Raw genomic sequence first — 23,005 nt, 5'->3', positions numbered from 1 at the left:
AAATGGACTGATGACTTCCAAAAGGCATTCGACAGAATCAAGGAGTACCTATCAACACCACCAGTTTTAGTTCCGCCCGAGCCAGGTAGACCCTTACTACTCTACCTTGCAGTATTGGATAGAGCCTTCGGCTACATTCTGGGGTAGCATGATGAAACGGGGAGGAAGGAGCAAGCCATTTATTATCTTAGTAAGAAGTTCACCCCGTACGAGGCCCGGTATTCTGTAAGGCCCAGTGAAATTTTTTGCTCAAAACCTGAGATCTCGTAGTGACAAGTTAGGAATATGTGTTAGAAATTCGTAAGCTCGCCGTGGTTCAAACCCTTTGGACTGGTCGGTACATTAAAAAGTTAAGGAAAATGTTTTTTCAGAAGGGTGCATTTCTGCGGCCCATTATGCGACCGCATAACAACAATGCAGGCCGCATATCTGCCGCAAAGTGAGATAGTATGTTGGCTAATTTTGAGGTCAACTATGCGGCCAATTATGCGATCGCATAATCAATATGCGGGCCGCATAGTTATCGCATAATCTCCTTGGAATTTTTGTGAGAAGAAGTTCTGCGGTGTATTATGCGACCGCAGAATAGGTATGCAGACCGCATTCTTGTTGCATACCCGGGCAGTTTGTTCAGGTTTCGGGGGCCATTTTTGCGGTCCCTTTTGCGGGCCCGCATGTCAATTATGCGATCCCAAATTTGTGTCGGGGCTCCTAATTTCTAATTTTCTAACCCGACCCCATGTCGATATATTATATGTTACCCTTCATTTTAGGCATATTTTTTGATGCATTTAGAGAGAAAGAGAGGGTCCTAGAGGGAGAAGGGGTTCTTCATCAACATTTCTCCTATGATCTTGCTTAAACCTTGAAGATTTGTCAAGAAAGGCACCCAGGTCTTCTTCGTAAAAGGTAAGGTTCTATAACCCCAACTCTTAATTACTAGATATAACGAGGATAGACCATTATAAGGGTAATCTATGAGGATGAGAGTTAATATCTTGCATGCATGAGTTCTTAAATTATTTGGTGAGGTTTTGAGCTAAGGATGGGATGAGAGATGGTAGGATCTTTCACAAATAGTTTTAAAAGAATAATGCCCACTTAGTATTTGAAAATATGCTCAAATGAGCTAGAACTATGATCACCCCTCTAATTTGTGGTTCGATTTGTCATGATCCTAAGAGATTGACGTTGCTAAGAGTCTCGGATTATAGTAGGACTTAAGGAAAGCTCAATCGAGGTATGTAGGCTAAACTTTCTCTCTCGGAAGTGAATTCCATATTGTTTTGTAAGTTTAAGTGTGGTTTGTCTACCAAAGTGGTATAGCCTTGAGTCACATTTTAAATGAAGGTTAGTATACTAATCGGGTGAGAAGAATTCGATCTGTTTAATGCTCCTGGTTTCTCTTATGTGTACTAAATTCCTTGATTGAATGTGCCTATTTGTTGATAAACTGTAAAGATGTTTAGAAATGAATCGAACGAGAAAATGTGAAATAATTATGAAATAAACCTCTAATCAACTCTTATGACCTAACTTCAAAAATAGAATAGCCTAAAGGCCTTGTACCTAAACTATGCCCATAAGTGGTTGTTTTAGATAATGCTTTGCCTTATAAATACATTCAATAAAATGCTAGTCCTTACACATTTCGATGTTGAAATTGTGCATTTGTCATGATGGAAAAAGGGGTAATTCAAGGATAATTGAGGTGATTGCTTGCTTATAACTTCAATGTGTATTTCAATTGTTGGTTGGCATGTTACCTTTTGGGAAGAATCCTTTATGTTTGATGATTTTATTACTATTGACTCGAAAATATATGATACCCGAAATATTCGGTACATTGATATTGGTTGGTGATCCTTGGAAATAAAGGAGATGAAAAATGTGAAAAACCAAATGCGGCCTTTGTGCCATGAAAAAGATGAACCTTTTGAAAGGCCCAAAAGGCCAAAGAAATACTGTTATCGAGAGAGATTGAGGACATTAATAAAAACTATAAAATGTGAGAGGTATTGAGGTAAAAATGGTTGTGTTTATGCTATATTTGTATACTTGTATTTATACTACAATTGTGTGAAATTTCAAATCAAATCAAAAATGTTTTTGGGAGTATCATTAGCAAAACCGAGGAAGGGTGGGTCATAAGGCTCACACCTAAAACTACACATGCCGGTGTAGGGATGGATCGTGGTTATTCCCCTTAATTGGGATGAACTTAGTAATATTTGTAAATTGGTAACGCTAACCCACACGACATATGTGGGAAGGCAGCCTAGCTGATCGGGCTGTGATCGGACGCCATGCTGCACACATAGTGGTATTATGCTGGGAATCAAAAACTGGAAATTCAAAAACTGGAAATTGTGATTGTGGTACATGTCCCCAAAGGGACGACCTAGCCAATCGGGTCGTGATCGGACTCCGTGCTAACAAAGATGGTGGTATAACTCATATCGGTGCTAATGATTTCCCGACCAAAAATTATATGTATTATTTTCGTAAACTAGAAGACTTACATGTTTCAAATTGGATGCTAGTATATTGTTGATTTTGACTTTTTGTTTTGTGGTTTCTTTGCTTGTATGGTTATTCTATTCTGAAAGAGGACTTTTAGCCTTACATACTAGTGCTATTCGACGGTGCTAACGTCCCTTTTCCCGGGGGTGCTGTATCGTTTAATGATACAGGTGGTTCCACAGCGGGCGACACCGGCCAGTGATAGCTGTACTCTCTTCCCAGCAGTCTTGGTGAGCCCCACTCCATCCGGGGTCATGTCATGTATCTTTTGTTCATTTTCTCATCACATTTTAAGGTATATCCAAAGCCTTGTTGCTGGAATTTCCCTATTACTCTTCTATTGTATTTAGAGGCTCCGTAGACTGTTTGTGGGTGGTGGTTGATGTTGGGAGTCCAGACTAGAAAAATTGGTACTTGATAAGCATGTTTTTCATTAAACTTGTAAACTTGTAATATTTTGTAAACTATGAATGAAGTCATTAACAGAAATGAAATGAAAGTTGCTAATGGAAGATTGCTTAGTGTTTTGATAAATGGGATAACATTCCCTCTTTATACATGAACTAGCTTGGGTGGAATGAAATCTAACAGGCTTGCTCAGTCGGGTTTACTCGGTTGAGCGCCGGTCGCATTCCACGGTTTTTGGGGCGTGGCATATTCTCTAGTGGAACGCACCTGTTGTGCTTTGACTTGGGTAGCTCAGAAGCTGAGACATTACTTTTGTGCCTATACTACATATCTCATATCGAGGATGGATCCTTTGAAGTACATCTTTCAGAAGCCCATGCACACCGGCAAGCTGGCCAAGTGGCAAATCCTGTTGAGTGTGTTTGACATTGTCTATGTAACTCAGAAAGCAGTCAAGGGACAGGCACTGGCAGACCACCTTGCCGAAAACCCCGTGGATGGAGAATACGAACCCCTAAAAATGTATTTTCCTAATGAAGAGGTATCATTCATAGGACAAGACATTGCAGAATCCTATGACGGTTGGAGAATGTTCTTTGATGGAGCGGCAGATTTCAAAGGAGTTGGCATAGGAGTAGTCATATTATCAGAGACCGGTCAGCATTATCCGGTATCTGCCAAACTCAGGTTCCCGTGCACCAACAATATGGCCAAGTATGAAGCCTGCATCTTAGGGCTCAAAATGGCCATTGACATGAACGTTCAAGAGCTGCTAGTAATTGGAGATTCAGACTTACTTATACATCAGGTACGAGAAGAATGGGCAACCAAGAACTCCAACATACTCTCGTATCTACATCACGTACATGAATTGAGAAAGAGGTTCACAAAGACGGAATTCCAGCATGTGCCCAGAATCCAGAATGAGTTCGCCGATGCATTGGCTACACTGTCATCTATGATACAGCATCCAGACAAGAATTTCATTGATCCCATTCCAGTGAAAATACATGATCATCCAGCCTACTGTGCCCATGTTGAAGAGGAAGCAGACGGAAAGCCTTGGTTTCATGATATCAAGGAATATTTGGCAAAAGCTTGCAAATCCTACTAAAAAACGCACACTTTGGAGATTGTCCAACAACTTCTTTCACAGCGGAGGAATCCTGTATAAGAGGACTCCTGATTTAGGATTATTAAGATGTGTCGATGCAAAGGAAGCATCCAGGCTAATAGAGGAGATTCATGCCGGGACCTACGATCCACATATGAACGGTTTTGTCTTAGCAAAGAAGATACTCCGGGATGGTTACTTTTGGATGACTATGGAAACAGACTGCATCTAGTATGTCCGAAAATGCCACCGTTGTCAGATACATGCAGACATGATAAAGGTACCTCCAAACGAGCTCAATGCAACAAGCTCACCGTGGCCATTCGCCGTCTGGGGAATGGACGTTATTGGACCAATCGAGCCTGCCGCTTCCAACGGACACAGGTTTATCCTAGTAGCCATCGACTATTTCACCAAATGGGTCGAAGAAACATCTTATAGAGTAGTAACTAAGAAAGTAGTGGCAAACTTTGTCCGCGACCGCATTGTTTGTCGATTCGGGATTCCGGAGTCAATCATTACTGATAACGACTCCAACCTCAACAGCGACTTGATGAGAGCTATGCGTGGAACTTTCAAGATCAGACACAAGAATTCCACTACCTACAGGCCTCAAATGAATGGAGCTGTAGAAGCCGCCAACAAGAATATCAAGAAGATATTGAGGAAAATGATAGAGAAACATAAACAATGGCACAAAAAGTTATCATTTTCTCTACTAGGTTATCGCACCACAGTCCGCACATCAACCGGGGCAACCCCCATATATGCTAGTTTATGGTACAGAGGCTATCATTCCCTCTGAGGTAGAAATTCCTTCCTAAAGGATCATACAAGAAGCTGAGCTCGATGACACAGAGTGGGTAAAGGGTCGTTATGAGCAACTAGCCCTTATAGACGGAAAGAGAATGAATGCAGTTTGCCATGGCCAACTCTATCAGAGCAGAATGTCCAGAGCCTTCAACAAGAGAGTCAAGCCAAGACAGTTCACACCGAGGCAGTTGGTGTTAAAGAAAATTTTTCCGCATCAAGATGAAGCCAAAGGGAAGTTCTCTCCCAACTGGCAGGGTCCATACATGGTTCACCGAGTTTTGACAGGAGGAGCCCTCATACTTGCAGAAATGGACGGACAAGTCTGGCCAAAACCGATCAATTCGGATGCAGTCAAGCGCTACTATATGTAATCTTTATGCTTTCCTTGTATGATGTAAATTGAAATATGCCTGACCTAATTCCCATTTAAGAGGGGATACGTAGGCAGCCCTATGGGTTTGGTCACAACTCAATAAAAATTTCATTTCCCCCCGCAATTGGAAACTGGGGCAGAATTTTGAGGAGGACCCTCAAAATTCCGAACTAATTTCAGCCAATTACAGCACGAGCAACAGTCAAAAACGTCAACCCATCGAGACTAGGGAAAAATTTTGAGGAGGACCCTCAAAATTCCGTAGTAGGAGAGGTTGCAATGTCCTGAACCACGTCACATTCATCGATTCATCTAAAAACTATTTTTAACTATACATTTATGTCATACTTTTACAAAATCATGCATGTTTATTATTGAAATTGCTTTGTTTAGAAACGCTACCCCAATAATATAGACGGTATCACCAGGTCGAAGCCGAACGAGCCAAGCAAAGCCAGCGGGGATACGAACTAAGCTTCCCCCTTACAGAACTCACGATTTTTCTTTGGATGCAGGAACTAGGATTGCGAAATCATTAAACATACTATACGCCATGGAACCAACATTTTTCAAGAGAACAACTCTCCGAACTGTTGCACTTGCCAACATTTTGTATCAGCACACACAAGCAATGCTCCCAGTCATCATAATGCCGCAATCTGCTATCGGCTAAGAAAACCCTACTGCCATTCGTTATTTCATTTTCTTGCATAAGGCTACTATTCGGCCTTCCGAGGTTAAGCTCTACCTCTACCTGCATTTGCATTGCATAAGGCTACTATTCTGCCTTTCGAGACTAAACGTTGCCTCCATCTGCATCCAATTTTCATAAGGCTACCATTCTGCCTTCCGAGACTAAACGCTGTCTCCATCTGTATTCGCATTGCATAAGTCTACTATTCTGCCTTCCGAAGTTAAGCTCTACCTCCACTTGCATCTGCATTCATGCATAAGGCTACCATTCTGCCTTCCGAGGTTAAGCTCTACTTCCATCTGCATTCTTTCATAAGGCTACCATTCGGCCTTCCGAGACTAAACGCTGTCTCCATCCGCATTTACATTGCATAAGGCTACCATTCTGCCTTCTGAGACTAAACACTTTCTCCATCTGCATTCGCATTGCATAAGGCTACTATTCTGCCTTCCGAGGTTAAGCTCTACCTCCACCTGCATCTGCATTCATGCATAAGGCTACCATTCTATCTTCCTAGGTTAAGCTCTACCTCTGTCTGCATTCTTGCATAAGGCTATCATTTGGCCTTCCGAGACTAAATGCTATCTCCATCCGTATTTGCATTGCATAAGGCTACCATTCTACCTTCCAAGACTAAATGCTGTCTCCATCTGCATCTGTATTGCATAAGGCTACTATTCTGCCAACCAATCTGCATAAGGCTACCATTCTGCCTTTCGAGACTAAACACTATCTCCATCTGCATCTTCATTTCATAAGGCTACCATTCGGCCTTTCGAGACTAAACGTTGTCTCCATCTGCATCCTTGCATTGCATAAGGCTACTATTCTGCCTTACAATCTGCATAAGGCTACCATTCTACCTTCCGAGGTTAAGCTCTACCTCTATCTGTATTTGCATCTTTGCGTAAAGCTATCATTCTGCATTCCGAGGCTAAGCTCTGCCTCCCATTTTCGAATCTCGGCGCTATCCCAAGCTCTATTTATCTCGCTTTTCTTACGGGCTAAGCTCTGCCCTTCAATTCACAAGACTAAGATCTGTCTTGTCTGCATCATGCTACTGCATCCTTCATGGGCCAAAATATCACCAACTCATCCAAAGGCGTCATCGTTCAGAGGCACCATCTTCAAAGCCCGAGAACACCATGTCATGGCCTGAGGATCTCTTTTAATCTTTTGCATATCATTATTCAAAGGCGTCATGGTTAGGAGGCACCATCCTCATAGCCCGAGAACATCATTTCATGTCCTGTGAATCCCTTATCATTCGCTGCATGGCCCAGGATATCATGGTCTAAGGACGTCATCCTAACCGTCCAAAGACAACATTCATGGTCCAACGGGAATTTTCATCATGTTTAAATTTATGCATAGTATACGCCTGTATTGTTTCTGATTGCAGGTAAACCGGCGAGCAACGACCATCTCAGTAAGAGCAATCCTGCTCTAGTTCCCGCAGCCATTCAAACCTAACCATTCCTGTGAACCGTCCATTCACCTGGACCTAGATATTGCGTCCGTCCTTGAAATATCTTCATCGCCATACTCCGCAGGTGAATCCTGAACTACATACGGCCTGATTCCTATAAAACCAGGGATATGTAGGCAGCTCAGAAGCCAGGGTACGACCAAAACCTCTTCAACCCGTTTCACTCGGTCAAAATTGACCATCATATCTTTACCCGACAACTCTTTTATCCTTCCCGGGTAAAGAGGGGCAGCTGTTGATACCCAATTTTTCCCTATATATTTTTCAATATGTAAAATAACTTCAAAATAGCATATATATGCATATATAATCATGTCAAGTATTTTATTATTTTTTCATAATTGTTTAAAGGCTTTTGATTGATTTATTTTCCTTTTTTTATCCATAAAATCCCAATAATTATTTTCAAAATTATTATTTGGATAATTCATATATTAGATTTTTATATTTATGCCAAAATATGTCTAAAGTAATTTTTACACATTTTTTATAATTTTATTTAGTATTTTAAAGCTAAATTGCATATAATTGCAATAATAGCCCCTTTTAAGGTTTAATTAGGGTTTATATTCATAAAATTAGATCCTATATTTTTAAATTGTTATTCATATGTTATAAATCATTTTATCCTTTTAAATTAGTTTTCAAAAATTATTTATTATTTTTATAAAATTAAAAGGGAAAAAATGTTTATTTAACTTATAGCCAAAAATTGGTTTTAAATTCTAGACCAAATCGAATCCCCAATTCCCTAGCCCAATTTTTATTTAAACCCGACCCTAATCCTTTAAACCCAACCCAAACTCGGATCCCTACCTACCCCATTTAAATCTAGGTCGTTGATCATTCAGATCAACGACCACCATTTCACCTGCCTAAAATAAACCCAAACGACCCCCTTAACCTACTTCATTTCCACCGACTCACTGCCCTTGAATCCCCTTCCTCTCCAATTTTCTTTGCAACCTCACCCAAATCCTAGCCGGTACCACCCAAACCAACCCTAATCCCCTTTGATTCTCGCCTAATCCATGGACTCCCATGGCTATTTGAGACGTGTGCTGGTCTCCTATGTCTCCTGGTTGCTTGTTTTCATGATTTCATAGACAGATTTCAAAGAGACATAGTCCAGTCTTGGCTCAACTTCTATCTATGGTCTTTCCCCAGTCATCTATGGCCGTTCGAGTCAGATCCATGGCTTTTCCGGCTGGATCGGTAACTTTTCGAAGTCTTTCTCATTTTTCTGGGTTCTCCGAAACCCTAGCTTTAAAGGCTTTCTAATTTTCTTTCAGATCTGTCTTAGATCTGTGTATGTTATGAACCTCTTAAGTGTTTTCCTTGAAGGTTTTTCGATTTTTCAAAGCGACTCTTCGTCTTCAACAATTAGGGTTTTCTTAACCTCTTTTAAAAGATCTCTCCGATTTTCAATGTTGTTTTTACTATGTTCAAATGATTTGTTTATGCTTTTCTTTTACCTGATTCAACATGTTGAATACCCTAAATATCTTTGGTTTTATCCAGGGTTCTGAAACCATCTTTTATTTTGTATACTTGTTTCGACTGAGTTCTTCGTGTTTAAATTTTTTTCTTTGTTTGACTTAACTGATTCTGAGTTCTTACCTTTTTTTTAACTCAGCTCTGTTAAAACCCTAATTTCTTAAAACTTTCCTTACTTGTTAGTGTGAGCTTTTAGAGATTTCTTTTACTTATTTCGGTGTGTTGGGCTGATCTCCTCTACCTGTTGCTATGTGTTAGAATGTTTCCTTCATTTTTTTTCTTTTGGTTCTATGTGACTACTTGACTTTGTTGACCACCATGTTTCAAGTAGGTTCTCTTACTATTGAATCCTTAGCCTACTCGTGTTACTGCTGTATGTTTATCTAGTTGCTTCTTTTGCCAATATGTTTGGCCTTGCATGTCTGATACTCCTGTTCATTCTTTTCTATTTATATGTTGAAGTGCAGAATCATGACCCCTTCTTGATTGATCTTGATTTCTTTAAGTTACGGTTTGATTGCAAGGTTTTCTTATAAACCCCTAGTTTTACTCGTTTTGCTTAAATTGATTGATTCCCTTCCTTTGTTGTGATGTTTTACCCCTACTGAATCCTTTCCCAAAATTAAGTATATTTTGTACTAAGACTCAATTATTTACTCTATACCTTTACTACTCCCTTACATGGTAAGAATCAATCTTTCTCAAAATTGATTTCTTTCCTTAATTATCCCTGTTGGTATCCGTTAAGCAGTAATTCTTTAATTAAAGGAAAGTACTTGTATTAATGGGATTCTGATTGTGATTATTTCTATATTTGTGTTAAACTTTTACTTGTTACCTTATTTTCTACTCATTTTCAAAGTTATAAATACCCTACCCTCTCTTCTCTAAACACACAAATAATTTAGTTCAGAACACACATTTACACACTCAAACTCTCTCTTCTCTGCTATTTGTGCTACTGCTTGTCTAGCCGATTGAAAGCCAAGGCTAGACTGTGGAATTCTAGTCGCTTTACTTTTCTGCACTTTGCTTCTTTGACTGGTATGTCCTGGTTTAATTTTAAAGCTCCAACAACACCATGCTTCCTTGTTTGTTTTAGCTTCTTTCACTTTTGGTCTACTTCTGCTTGTGGTTCTGTTAAGCATGCTGTAATGTTTCCCCTTCCCCTTTAGATTAATGCACTCCCCTGTGTGTGTTTTAAGGTATACTTTGTCAATAACTTATTGTGTACTTTCTATCTTATGAATCCCAAACCCCTATCCCTTCCATATGTTTATGTTCTTTTGGCCGGTTTGTGATTATACCAGTATCAGCTATTGCTGTGCATGTCCAGACCAAACCCCTGCTGGGGTTATGTGCTTACTGACAAATGTCTATGTATCCCCAAATCCCTTGACCCCCTGTATGGCTACTAATTATGTGTGTGATTCCCTCTTGAGGTGTTTGAGTTTTATTTACTGCTACCACTGCTTTCAATCATCTCTGTTACTAATTGCTTTTCAAAAAATGGAGTTGACAGTCTAGTTTTTTTACACAAACTCTTTTTCAAACCATGTCAAGAACTCTCCCCTATACTCTTAGAATACTAGGTTCTGCCCCTTTTGTGTGAGCCTTGCCTTGGGACCCTTGAGCTCCCTCTGAACTTGGACACATGAAAGCTGGCCTTTTCACACTGCACATACTCTCTTGATTATGCAATCTGGGTGTGAGCACTGCCCGAGATCCCTTGAGGTTCTTAGGGAAGTCTGACACACCCAAATATGAGAAGGCATTGGAACAATATTAGCATTTGAGGTGGTTTATTACATAACTCAGAGAGGAAGTCAGAATCATGCTTCCTATGGTTGTAATTTCTTATTTTACATTTTTACTATGTAAGTCAATCACATGGTTTGTAATAACTTGTAAACAACTCTGGGGATGGATAGTGGAAAGGGAAGGGGTGATTATGCATGCTTTAGCTATCAAAAGGGGTAAAAAAACATGTTATTAGGTTTATCTTCCTACTTGCGCAATAGAAATCATGCTTAGGAGTCATTTCATCCATTAGAGATCATGTTCCCTAGGACTTACGCTTACTGTTTTCAGCATGTCCATTTCACTATCATATCACTTATAAAATCCTGCGTTAATTATGTTAATAACCGAAGTTTCTGCGATCATGTTCCTACTGCCATGTACACTTAGAGATCCTGTTTTAGGCTAAACAACACTAACAAACATATCATTTCTGCATATTCTGGAAATCATGTTTAAACGCTGTAATATTTGCGCATATAGAAATCCTGCTTAGGATTTTGCATCATTCTGCATCTCTGTACATTAGATACTATGTCTTTAGGATTTCATTTATATTTGCTTAAACACGCTTAGGCTAACTACGAATGCATAAAAAGGAATAAAATAATTTTCCTCAGTATTTACAATCAACTGGTAATAATTCTATGTGTTGAACACCTAGAACAACATGTTTTAGGTAACAATAAGCTCCAAACTGTATGAGCAATCCTGAATGACTACTGAGTACTGCATTGTTTTACGCCTAGGCAAGCCTTAGGTAATAACCTGAATAAAATTAGAACTGCCTTTGTTTAATTATTAACTGTTACAACCAGCAGGCAGGCCTGATTCGGACTTCTTATCTGAGTCATGTAATAAATTTGGTTCTGCTTCAACAACTTTAACACCCTGCTTTAGGATTTTTAAATTCAGACCTTAACTATGTATGAGTCATGCTATCTATGTGCATTCTTTGTGGAGGTATAACTGAGCCTTCTAATTGCTTATATGTTTTCCCCCTAATTGCAGTCTTATATGTTTTTGTATGTCGCCTTAGTATTTTACCTTTAAACCTGAGGGTCTGCCTAGAACCCCCTCCTTATAGGAATAGTAGTCCTAAATTCCTCCGGGACTGATAGGAAGGGACGGGTAACATCATGCAATAAGAGTCGAGACCAATCTTTGCTTAATTACCTTCACGGGGCGGGAAAAGGTATATATGGATATGATGACCGGTGCGCTAATACCACGTGTAGCCCCTCTTTTGAGGAGTGTCGTACCGGGTATTGCATTGATGTGATCCATATTACAAACAAACCTAGGACACCCCTTTACATTCATAAGCATGCTTTAGATTGTAACTCTTTTCAAAATTTCGCCTTTCAATAACTGTTTCCAAACTCTTGTGTATCTTAACTTAAATCCCTTATGATTTGAGCCCTACTTGTCTATTTGCTAATTGCAGAAATTCACAAAAACTGTCTGGCCGGGAACCACCCTAGTGGATCCTGAGGGGTGCCTAACACCTTCCCCTTAGGATAATTTCAAGCCCTTACCCTATCTCTGGTTAGCAAACGTAGTTGTAGATGAACCTCATAGGTTCCCTAACACACCTTAAAAATCATTAGGTGGCGACTCTTCAAAAAATGCAAACCCCTTTCCCAAAAGGAAAGAGTTGTCCCATACACAAAAATGTCATAAACCCGATTTCCGCGCGGCGGGGAAAAAGGGGGCGCGACAGCGTTCACATAGGTTAGGGACATATGTACATCGTGTTCACGAGGTTTATTCCACATTCGTGTAAAGCCTTTTGAGGCAATGGCTATGTTTGGCCTTCGCGATCACGAAGGGTATTGTCTGGGCAGATTTATAAGTAAAATTTCGGGACATAGCTTATGTTATCTCATTTCTCTCATTTGGGGCCGATTTTGGGGCAATTCGTGAAGGTCATTTCATCATCTAACACAAAGTAAGTGATTCCAACTTGATTTTGAGCTTAATACTTGGATTATACAGGATATTGGACCTATAAAATCATGAAATTTGTTAAAAATTATGGGGTTTTGGTAGAAACCTAAAATTTGGTAAAAAGAAATTTTGATCACGAAATTGGACATGGAATTGAGAATAAATTATATATTTGAGTTCATGATGCTATGGGTAATCTTTATTTTTGATAACTTTCAGAATTCGAGCGCGCGAGCCTGTGTTTTCTTTTTTTGACTTTTTGTGTGGGGTTGAAAATTATTTCTAAATGATATAATTATGGATTCTTGAGTATATTTTGATTAATTTGCACGTTCTTTGGCTAGTTTCGGGTTTTAGGAAGTTTCTTTTTTTAAAAAAGTAAGGCCTCTCATCAGATTTGGCTTTAGGCCGCTAACAATGTTGAGCCACAGATGGGACCATATTGATTTGTGTTTAAAAGTAGATTTGTGCTATTAAAATTTCTAGTCGAAACTGATATATTATTTGTCTTTGATGAGTACAACTAGTAAGACAACTATATATGAATATTATCTCTTAATAGGTCCTTTAATACAATTGATACACGGTTGTATTATTACAACCTCAAATTAGTTACACAAAAGAGAGCTACGACCATTGGCTTGTGGCTAAAGAACAAAGTTGTGAATGGAGCCGTCTATGGATCAATAGCCTGTGTCTTGTGGCTTGTGACTTGTGCCAACTATTAGCTACTTGAAACCATTTCAAACACTAATGTTATTACAAATTGGGGGATTACAATTTTCATTAGTGTGCCTAGATAGAAGTTTGGAGAAAACCTTGTCATGTTAAAATGGCTCGGTAACATAAAGTTTGATCACATGTTTGTACAGGATAAAATATGTTATGTTAAGTAATTGCGTAAGAGAGTGACACGTGGAGCCGAAGGCAGAGGATAGCTAAAATCGAAGACAATTATTTTATCTGTTATCGAAAAGAATGGTGCACATAAAGATACAATAAATACCTACCATCCGGTAGCATTTAATGGAGAATATTCTACAACATTTAATATACTGTTTGTTATAAAGAATTTGTCATTCTTGCTAGCCGTTACACATTCTTCAATGGCCCTCATAATTGACATTAAAGAGGGGCATGATACTAGGACCTTGTTCCCTAGGTGCATCTATAAATAGTAAGCTCCATTATCACTGTAAGGGACATGATTTTTCTGGCAAACTTACACTATAATCTATTCAGAGCTTTGTACAATTTTATCTTCTTGCTTTTTTATTACATTACTGTTGTGCCCGGAAGCCCTGGTACCGGAACTATTTTTTCTGCTATTTCATCTCTATCTCAAGGCTAAGTATTGCATATTTATTCAATTACTTTATTATTATAGGATCGAATTAATTCACTTGTATATAAATCACGTATAAATTCAATTGTACCGTTTTACGGGTAAATAGTTTGGCGCCCACCATGGAGCCTAAATAGTCGTGTAATTAAGTTGATCCTTGCCTCTTTTACTAACGTGTTTTGATTATCTGTTCTTAGCAAAAATCATAGAAAATAACAGATAATGGTGTTAACAACACACACAATCTTGAGGCCCAAAGAGACCAGCATTAGCACGATGATTTAATCAGTGATACCCGCAATGAGGGGAATGATGCCACGTCGGTCCACGACAAGCTTTACCCGCGACATGTTCGGGAGGCGACTCCCAATGATGTTGAAGATGGAAGCGGTAAGGGTCCTACAGCTGGGATCATGATCGAGCACATGAACTAAGTGGCTGATTTTAAAGATGGTAATCATGGACTGCCATATGGGTTCCTTCTTACCAAGGTCTTCGAATACTTCAATGTTCCTCTCAGACCAGTTAAAATGGGCCAATAAGCAAAAAATTTCAAAAACCACTCTTGAAGAATGTGAGTATATAGAAAAATTTGGAGGGGTTGCAAGCACTTCAACTATTTCTCAGTTGATCAATGCTCAAAACAGTGCTACTACTGAGATAAGGAAATTGAAAGAAAGGAATGCTATCCTTGAGCCTCAGATAAGTCAGCTGCAAGAGGCACTTGATTTCAGTCATTCTCAGAATGAAGAGGTTGCTAGCCTGACTAAGGAGAACACTGATCTCAGGAAACAAGTGGAGGACCTGAAAGAAAGACTTCTCAACGAGCAAATGTCAGCAAATGCTCGTATGGATCTAGTCCTCCAAACAATTTCCTTTGCTTCCAAACCTTCTCCTCCCAATGACTTTTAGATTCTATCCCTTTAGTGTCCAGTCTCTCCGTGTTAGTTCTTCTGATGATATCTTGCAGTACTTTTGTTTGTTTGTTCTACTGTGTGGATGTGGTAGTAGTATTGTTGATTCTGCTCCTGCTATAAAATCCAAAACTTTGTTAATGCAAGCTTTTCCCTTGATGTTTGTACTATGCTTTTATGCTCTGTTCTTAATCATGATTGTGTGCACATATGTGGCATGAGTTAACTTATAACTAGACATCCTTTTTACTTAACTGATTCTGAACTTTTTATGATGCCAAAAAGGGAAAAAATAATTGCACTGATTGAGGGGGAATGCAGAGCTTCAGGGGGAACTTAAGGTCCTTTTGGTTCACAATTTAGTTCTTTATGGTTCGCTCTAGGATTTTCAATTATAAGTTTGTCATCATCAAAAGGGGGAAAATTGATAGGTTATAAGTACTTTACTTTATATTTTGATGATCTAACAAACTTATTATCCAGAACCAGATAAGGAACATGTCATACATTTACAAGACCTCAAGATTACAAGATCCCGAGATGGGATTTAGCGGGGAATATGATTCAACCCTTTATAAGTGGAAGGAACAGCTGAGGGACTAGGTCCCTACCAGTTCCCGAGGAGACTGCACGAAGTCAACTTTCCAGTTGGAATGTTGTTGCCTGCACATGCTACTGTGCAGAACAGTGCTGCTGTCAACCTTCCAGGGAAGACTTTTTACCTACCTTGCTTGCATCATTGTAAGTGAAGTCACACATGTATATATGCATGCAAGGGAGGTAAAACAAATCACTTGAACATTTAACAAGCTCATTAATGTGACTATCCAGCAAGCAAGTTTCAAGTGCTTCAAGAACAAAGAACAAAACAACTACAGACCAGTTCCCACATAGAGTTATTGTATGCCCTAAGTTGAGTTGTAACTTTGTAATAGTTCTTTAATTGTAATTCCTATCTAGCATGCTTAGAAGCATTCTATAGGAACCCATTTGTAAACCTTAAACCAGTGTGTTTGAGTCTTGGCTAGAGTTAGTCATGTTGTAAAGTCTTTATAATAGAGTTATTACAAAGTGGCTTGTAATAGAGTATTCCAAGTTAGTGAGGGATTAAGAGGTTAATTCCTAGGTTGCATAGGAGTAATCTAAAAATTGCTCAGTAGGGAAGTTTAAATCCTACAAAGGTAGGTCGTGGTTTTTAATCCCGTTGAGTTGGGAATTTTCAACATAAAATTCCTCTTGCCATTTAATTACTATTGTGGGTGCGTGTACTGTTGGACCTGATAGAGAACCTGGTTCTCTATATAGTTTGGTGGACCCTTATATTCTATAAATTAGTATCAGAGCGGGTTCTTTTTATCAGGTTACCACCTAGAAAGGATCCTCATGGATGCTCCTCCAAACTTCGAAGAAGGCTAGTCTACTTACAGACCACCTAGGTTCAATGTACAATATTATAAATGGTGGAAAACTAGAATGTATGACTTTATCATGGTTGAAGATTCTGAGCTATGGAATGTCATATGTGATGGACCATTTGTTCCTACCAAAAACCTTGGTGACCCACTAGTAGCCATTCCCAAGACAAGGAAAGAATTCAACGATGCAGATAGAAAGGCCATAGAGAAGAACTTTCGTGCTAAGAAAATTCTAGTATGTGGTATTGAACCAGATGAATACAACAAAATATCGGCATGTCAGTCAGCCAAAGAAATTTGGGAAGCCCTGCAGACAGGTCATGAAGGAACAACATAGGTCAAACATTTTATCAAGGATTGCCTTCTCCTAAAGCAGGATCAATACAAGAACAACTCTAACAAAGCAGCCAAAAGGAACCTGGTTCCTGATAGACACTTCAATAGAAAAAATGCCGCTGACAATGTTGTGAGACAAGCTCTTGCTGCATGAGGAGATTCATCAAGCAAATCTGGAGAAGATGATAAACCATGTAACATCTCTATGATGGCAGTAGAAAGTGAATCAGCTGAGTATGATACAATTTTTGCTTTGTTGGCCCAGTCTGACGATGAAGATGACAATGATGATGAGGTAAATTTTCTGGATATTCAAAGAAATCTGAAATCTTATTCTCCTAAGAAACTCATGTCTTTGGAAAATGTGCTAATTGATGCTTATCATATTCTTGTAAATGACAGAGATGTCTTAACAGTTGAACTAGGAGAAGCAGAACAATCTAGAGATGACCTAGTAATAGTTGCAGTCGATCTAAGAGAGTCAATTGAGAACCTGAAGAAAGAAAGAAATGTCTTAAAGAAAAGGATTGAAAATGTAGAACAGGAAAGAGATGACCTTCTAGTGGTAGTAATGGACTTGAAGGAAACTATTGGAAACCTACAATGGAAAGTAGGGATGGAAATAATCAAAAAGGAAAGAAAAATGCAAGCGAGGCACACATTAAGCTTGAAAATGAGCTAAAGACAGTGCAGTATAGTCTGTGTAATGAGCTTGAGAAAAACAAACAACTTCAGGAAGACCTAGGTAGAGTAAAGAGTGATCTTGAAAAATCACTCAAATGGACCTCGTCCTCTGATGCTATCACTGCCATGTACTCCAACAATGGGGGAAACAGGCATGGGATTGGGTTTCAAAGGGAAAATATCCCTTACAACCCTCATATCAAGTATGTTACTGTACCTGACAATTGGCTTTTGATAACTAGGGATTCTAGTTCATTTTTCACTTCTTTTTACTTGAATTTTGATTAAAAATGTATACAAAATAGTCCCAAAGGCTTACATGTTGTACTTGTTTGCAGGGTTTGGTAAAAAAGGTGACAACTAGTCAAAACCAGCTCAAAAAGGAGTAAAACATGCACAAGTACCAAGAACAAGTCAAAGCACAGCTGCAACAAACCTACCGCGGCCACAATCCATTTAGTGCGGTCCGCAGTATGGAGATTCAGAGAGGTGCACTTTTTGAGCCTAAGGAAATGCGGTCCGCGAAGGATTTCTTGCGGTCGCAGTAGCCTCTCCGCGGCCACAATCCATTTTGTGCGGTCCGCGGAGAGAGGGGTTCGGATAGTTGGGAGTTTGAAGATAGAAGCCAATGCAGACCGCAGTTGAAGCCACCTCGGCCATGGTGGCCAAATTCAAAGAATGTATAATCAAGCCAAGAAGCCTCATCGCGGTCAGTGGTGCATTTTATGCGGATCGTGGTACCTCGTCAGGGGTATTTTTGTCCAGAAAATTCAGCCTAGTATAAATACTTTCTTTTCACATTTTTAGGGTATCTTTTGTAATCTTTTAGACTCCAGAGCATGTGAACGGCTGTTTTGTTCTATTTTGAGTAATTTGTAGCTACTTTAACACTGAATCTTCATTATCTTAGTTTGTAATTACATCTTATGGGTTATTCTTCATCTATTTCTCTATTTTCTTTCATTATTATGAGTAGCTAGGCCCATAGCTAGGGTTGTGGCTCAACCCTAGTGTGTGTATTTGATGGGTCTTTTGATTTAACGCTTAGATATTTGTGGGTAGTTGATATTTGGACTGATTTATGTTTTTCATGTTGAATTAGTGGTTGCAAACACTAATTTGTGCCTGTTTGACTTGGGTTCTTCTTGAGAAAGAGAGCTTGAGTCTAGAAAAATCAGTCCAACAAGGAATTGGGGTGTAATCAAGAGATTGATAGCCCCAATTAAAGGGTTAAACCTAGAAATAGCAATACCCAACTTGAGCCTATACTGCTTGCCCAATTTTGACACCCAATTGGTCTTGAGAAAGTCAATTAGGGCAAAGTCACTCAAGCTACCGAGAGGTATAGAGTGAGTAATTCCGTGCATTGGCTATATCCCAATCCCCAACATAACTTCTTTGCCTTAGGCTTTAGATCCCGTCAAGTATTCACCTAGGAGAAAGCCACTTCCCTAGTGCCTCTTTAACTATTTAGAAAACCTTGCAAGCAATCACTCTTAGTTTAATTTAGCATACTATTAGCATAAAAATTAGAAGTATCAAACAACCAAAGATGATTGGAAGTGTAATTAAGAGCACTACGCACTACTCATCCCATTCAGAACATAATTACTGATCCAACCTCTAGAATTAAAACTAGATCTTCATTAAAGAATCTTTGTGCTTTTGATGCTTTCTTGTCTATTATTGAACCTAAAAATGTTGCTGAGGCGTTGCAGGATTGTTGCGGCCCCTTTTTCCTTCGCGAAATCGAGTGCATGACATTTTTGGTTTTGGGACAACCCTTTCCTTTTGGGAAAGAGGGTTTGCAATTTTGAAGAGTCACCATCTAACGATTTAAGGTGCGTTAGGGTACCTATAGGGTTCATCTATAACTACGTTCGGCAACCAGAGATAGGGTAAGGGCTTGAAATTATCCTAAGGGGAAGGTGTTAGGAACCCCTCAGGATCCACTAGTATGGTTCCCGGCCAAACATTTTTTTGTGAAATTGTACAATCGGCAAATAGCAAGTATGGCTCAAATAGTAGGGGATTTAAATTTAAGAACACAGATGTTTGAAAAGCAATTAATGAAAAGCAAGATTTTTGGAAAAATAATTATAATCTAAGCATAATGGAAATGGGGTCTTAGGTTCGTTTATAATATGGATCACATCAATGCAATACCCGGTATAACACTCCTTAAAGAGGGGCTACACGTGGCATTAATGCACCGGTCATCACATCCATATCTCCCCTTTCTCGCCCCATGAAGGTAATTAAAACGAGGGTTGGTCCCGACCCCTATTGCATGCTGTTACCCGTCCCTTCCTATCAGTCCCGTAGGAATTTGTGACTCCTATCCTATAAGAGGGGGTTTTAGGCAGACCCTCAGGTTTAAAGGTAAAATACTAGGTGAAAAATAAGAACACATAGGACTACATTTTAGGGGGAAAAACAGGAAACAAATAGAAGGCTTAGATATACCTCCACATACAGTACACATAAACAACACGACTCATACACAGTTAAGGTCTGAATTCAGATTCTAAGCATGGTATCTAAGTGATAACAATAGAACTAGATTTATTGCATGACTCAGAAAAGAAGTCCGAAGCAGGCTTGCCTACTGATTTTAACACGCTGGCAGTTAAAAAAGACAGTTCTGGTTTTTCTTTTAAAGTTATTACCTAAGACTTGCCTAGGCGTAAAATAATATGCAGCAGTTACCAGAATTGTTGAAACAGTTTGGAAGTCATCTTTTACCTAAACATGTTGTTCTCAATGTTGATACGAATTTGAGAGTGTAGAGACTGTTACCAGTTTTATTCAGAAAACATCACAATGTGAGATTGTTATTTATTACCTTTTCATGAATCAGTAATTAACTAGACGTCTTAAACAAAGTGCAAACAGGATCCTAGAACATGATATCTAATATGCACATGCAAATGGCATGATTGTCAAAAAAATAGAATCCCTAAGGCATGATTTCTAAATGCGCACAAGAGTTGCAGAATTATTGAAATATGACTTCTGAAAGTACAAGAGTAACAGCTTTTATGCCAATGTTGTTATTGTCCTAGGAGCAGGATTTCTATGTGATAGACATAAAACATGGATTAGTGATGGATGAGATGCTAAAGCAAGAAACATGGGTCCTAAGAGCATGATTTCTAATGCATGTATGAATCCTAAACATGATTTCTATTGCACAATTAGGAATATAATCCTAATAACATGTTTTCTACCCTTAACAACTATAGCATGCATATTTACCCCATCATTTTTCACTAGCCACCCCAATACTTGTTTACAATAGGCTATTACAGACCAACGTTAAAATGAATTACATAAGTAGAAATGAAAAATAAGAAGTTACACCATAGGAAGCCTAATTAGGACTTCCTCCCTGAGTTATGTAATAAACCACCTCAAGTGCCAAGATTGTTCCATAACCCTTTTCATATCTGGGTGCATCAGAGTTCCCTAAGGACCTCAAGGGATCCCGGGCAGTGCTCACACCCAGATTTCATAGCCAAGACAGAGTAAGTGCAGTGTGGAAAGGCCAGCTTTCATGTGTCCAAGTTCAGAGGGAGCACAAGAGTCCCAAGTCAAGGCTCACACAAAAGAGGCAGAACCTAGTGGTCTAAGAATATATGTGAGAGTTATTGACATAGATTTAAAGGAGTTGAGTTGGAAAACAGTTTTGAAACAGCATGTTTGAAACAACATGTTTGAAATAATTTTGCAAAACAACAGAAGAGTTGCCTAGGGGAAACAGTTTTGAAAGGAGAAGGGGATAGGAACAACAACAACTTGGAACAAGCCAGCACACACAGAACAAATTCAAAGAGCAATATCATCTCAACATTCACAAGCAGGGAATTAAGGGGTTGGGGACATAGAGGGCCCAAATCAAAAACACATAAACATGGCTGAGAAGCGATGCATATATACCAGCAAGTACAAAGAACAAGTAGGGACTGATTGGCCTTAAGAACACAAACAATTACTACTTCAAAGTGTTAACAAAAGAATCATACTTGAAATTAGAATAGTAATAAGACATAGGGACAGGGTATGAGAGTAGTCATGCATGGGTCTATTACACATAATTAGTTATGACTTAGTATTAATCAAGTACATTAGGAGACATACTAGTTGAGGAACATAAATAGGAACTCAAGTAGACATGCTGATTACATTTGAACAAGAGGGGGCAGAACTTAAGCATGCTGAATAAAGCGGTAAACAAGAAGGGCAATTAAACAACATGAGCCATTAAGTCAGTGCAGAAAGAGATAGGAATTGACAAACAATGGAGCACATAGAGTTTAGTTTCATAATTGAACTAGGAACATACCAGTTAAGGAAGCAAAGTGCAGAAAAGTAAAGCAAGTAGAGTTCCACAGTCTAGCCTTGGTTTTCAGCCGACTAGACAAGTAGTAGCACAAGTAGTAGAGAAAGAAGAGAGAGTTTGAGTGTGTGTGTGTGTGTGTTCTGAACTGTGTTCGTGTGTTAAGACTATAGAAGAGAGTCCTTTATATAGCAGTTTGAAAACTAGTTAAAATAAGGCAAAAATCAATTCTTTAGTAATTATAGAACTCAGCATAGAAAATTGGTTCGAATCTCCCTTTGATTAAGGGAGTCAGTGTGAATGGTAAAGGGCAGGTGACAAATAAGGAAAGAAATCATACACGGCTAGAGTATAACAAATTAAATAAGGAAAGATTTCAAAAATAGTACCAGTATAAAACAGGTAATTGAGGCTAGGTTCAGAAAGTTTTCAAACTAAGGAGACAATCAGTAGTAATGCAGACAAGGCAAGGAGAATTAATTAAGGTAAACAACTAATCAAAGTAGGGGTCGAGAATCAGTAGCATAGAGTAGGACCAAATTCATAAAGCGCTAATTAAGGACACAACTTAGTAGAAAAAATATGTATCATAACAAAATAGGGTAAGGAAATTAGTCAGCCTAACAGACGGGGCAAAGCTTTTAGGGTTTTTGAAAGAAAATTTTCAATCACCATCAATTAAGGAAACCAAACTTGATCAAAAGGGAGTCATGACTCTATACTTTCATCATATAAATAGAGGAGGTCCACAGATGTAGCAAGAAAACATATTTGAAGCATAGTCATAAAAAGAAGCAAAAGATGAACAAACAAAGTGAATATAGTCATACAAAAGCGATATAAGTAGGGTAGGGATTCAGGAAAACATATTCGAAGCAGAGTAATCACAAGACTCACATAAGCAGGCTAACACACAGACACAAAGTAAAGAAAACATTCTAACACTCAGAGAAGCAAAGTAAGGAAAATTATAGAAACAAAGTAAATAAAATCTTTTAAAAAGGGGGCTTTTAACAGAGTCAAGTTAAAAGCAGTAAAGAGCAAAAAATCGGTCAAAACAAACAAGGGAAAGGGTTTAATCATAATGAAATCAGTTAGAACATGCGTAAAAGAACTCCGAGAAACCCTAGTTTTAGAAAAGAATGACTAAAATCGAAATAGTTAGTTAAAACAAGAGAATTTTAGAGGAAAATTCGTAAAACTTGAATCATCTCAGATCTATAAAGTTTTGAGAAGAATTGAGCAGTTGCAAACTAGTGTTTCGGAAGATAGTAAAGATGAGGAAAAATCGGTTAAAAACTCATGGATATA

Source organism: Nicotiana tabacum, chromosome 1 (genome assembly GCF_000715075.1).
Source record: "Nicotiana tabacum cultivar K326 chromosome 1, ASM71507v2, whole genome shotgun sequence".
Taxonomy (NCBI): Eukaryota; Viridiplantae; Streptophyta; class Magnoliopsida; order Solanales; family Solanaceae; genus Nicotiana; species Nicotiana tabacum.
Note: the sequence above shows the minus strand (reverse complement) of the source record.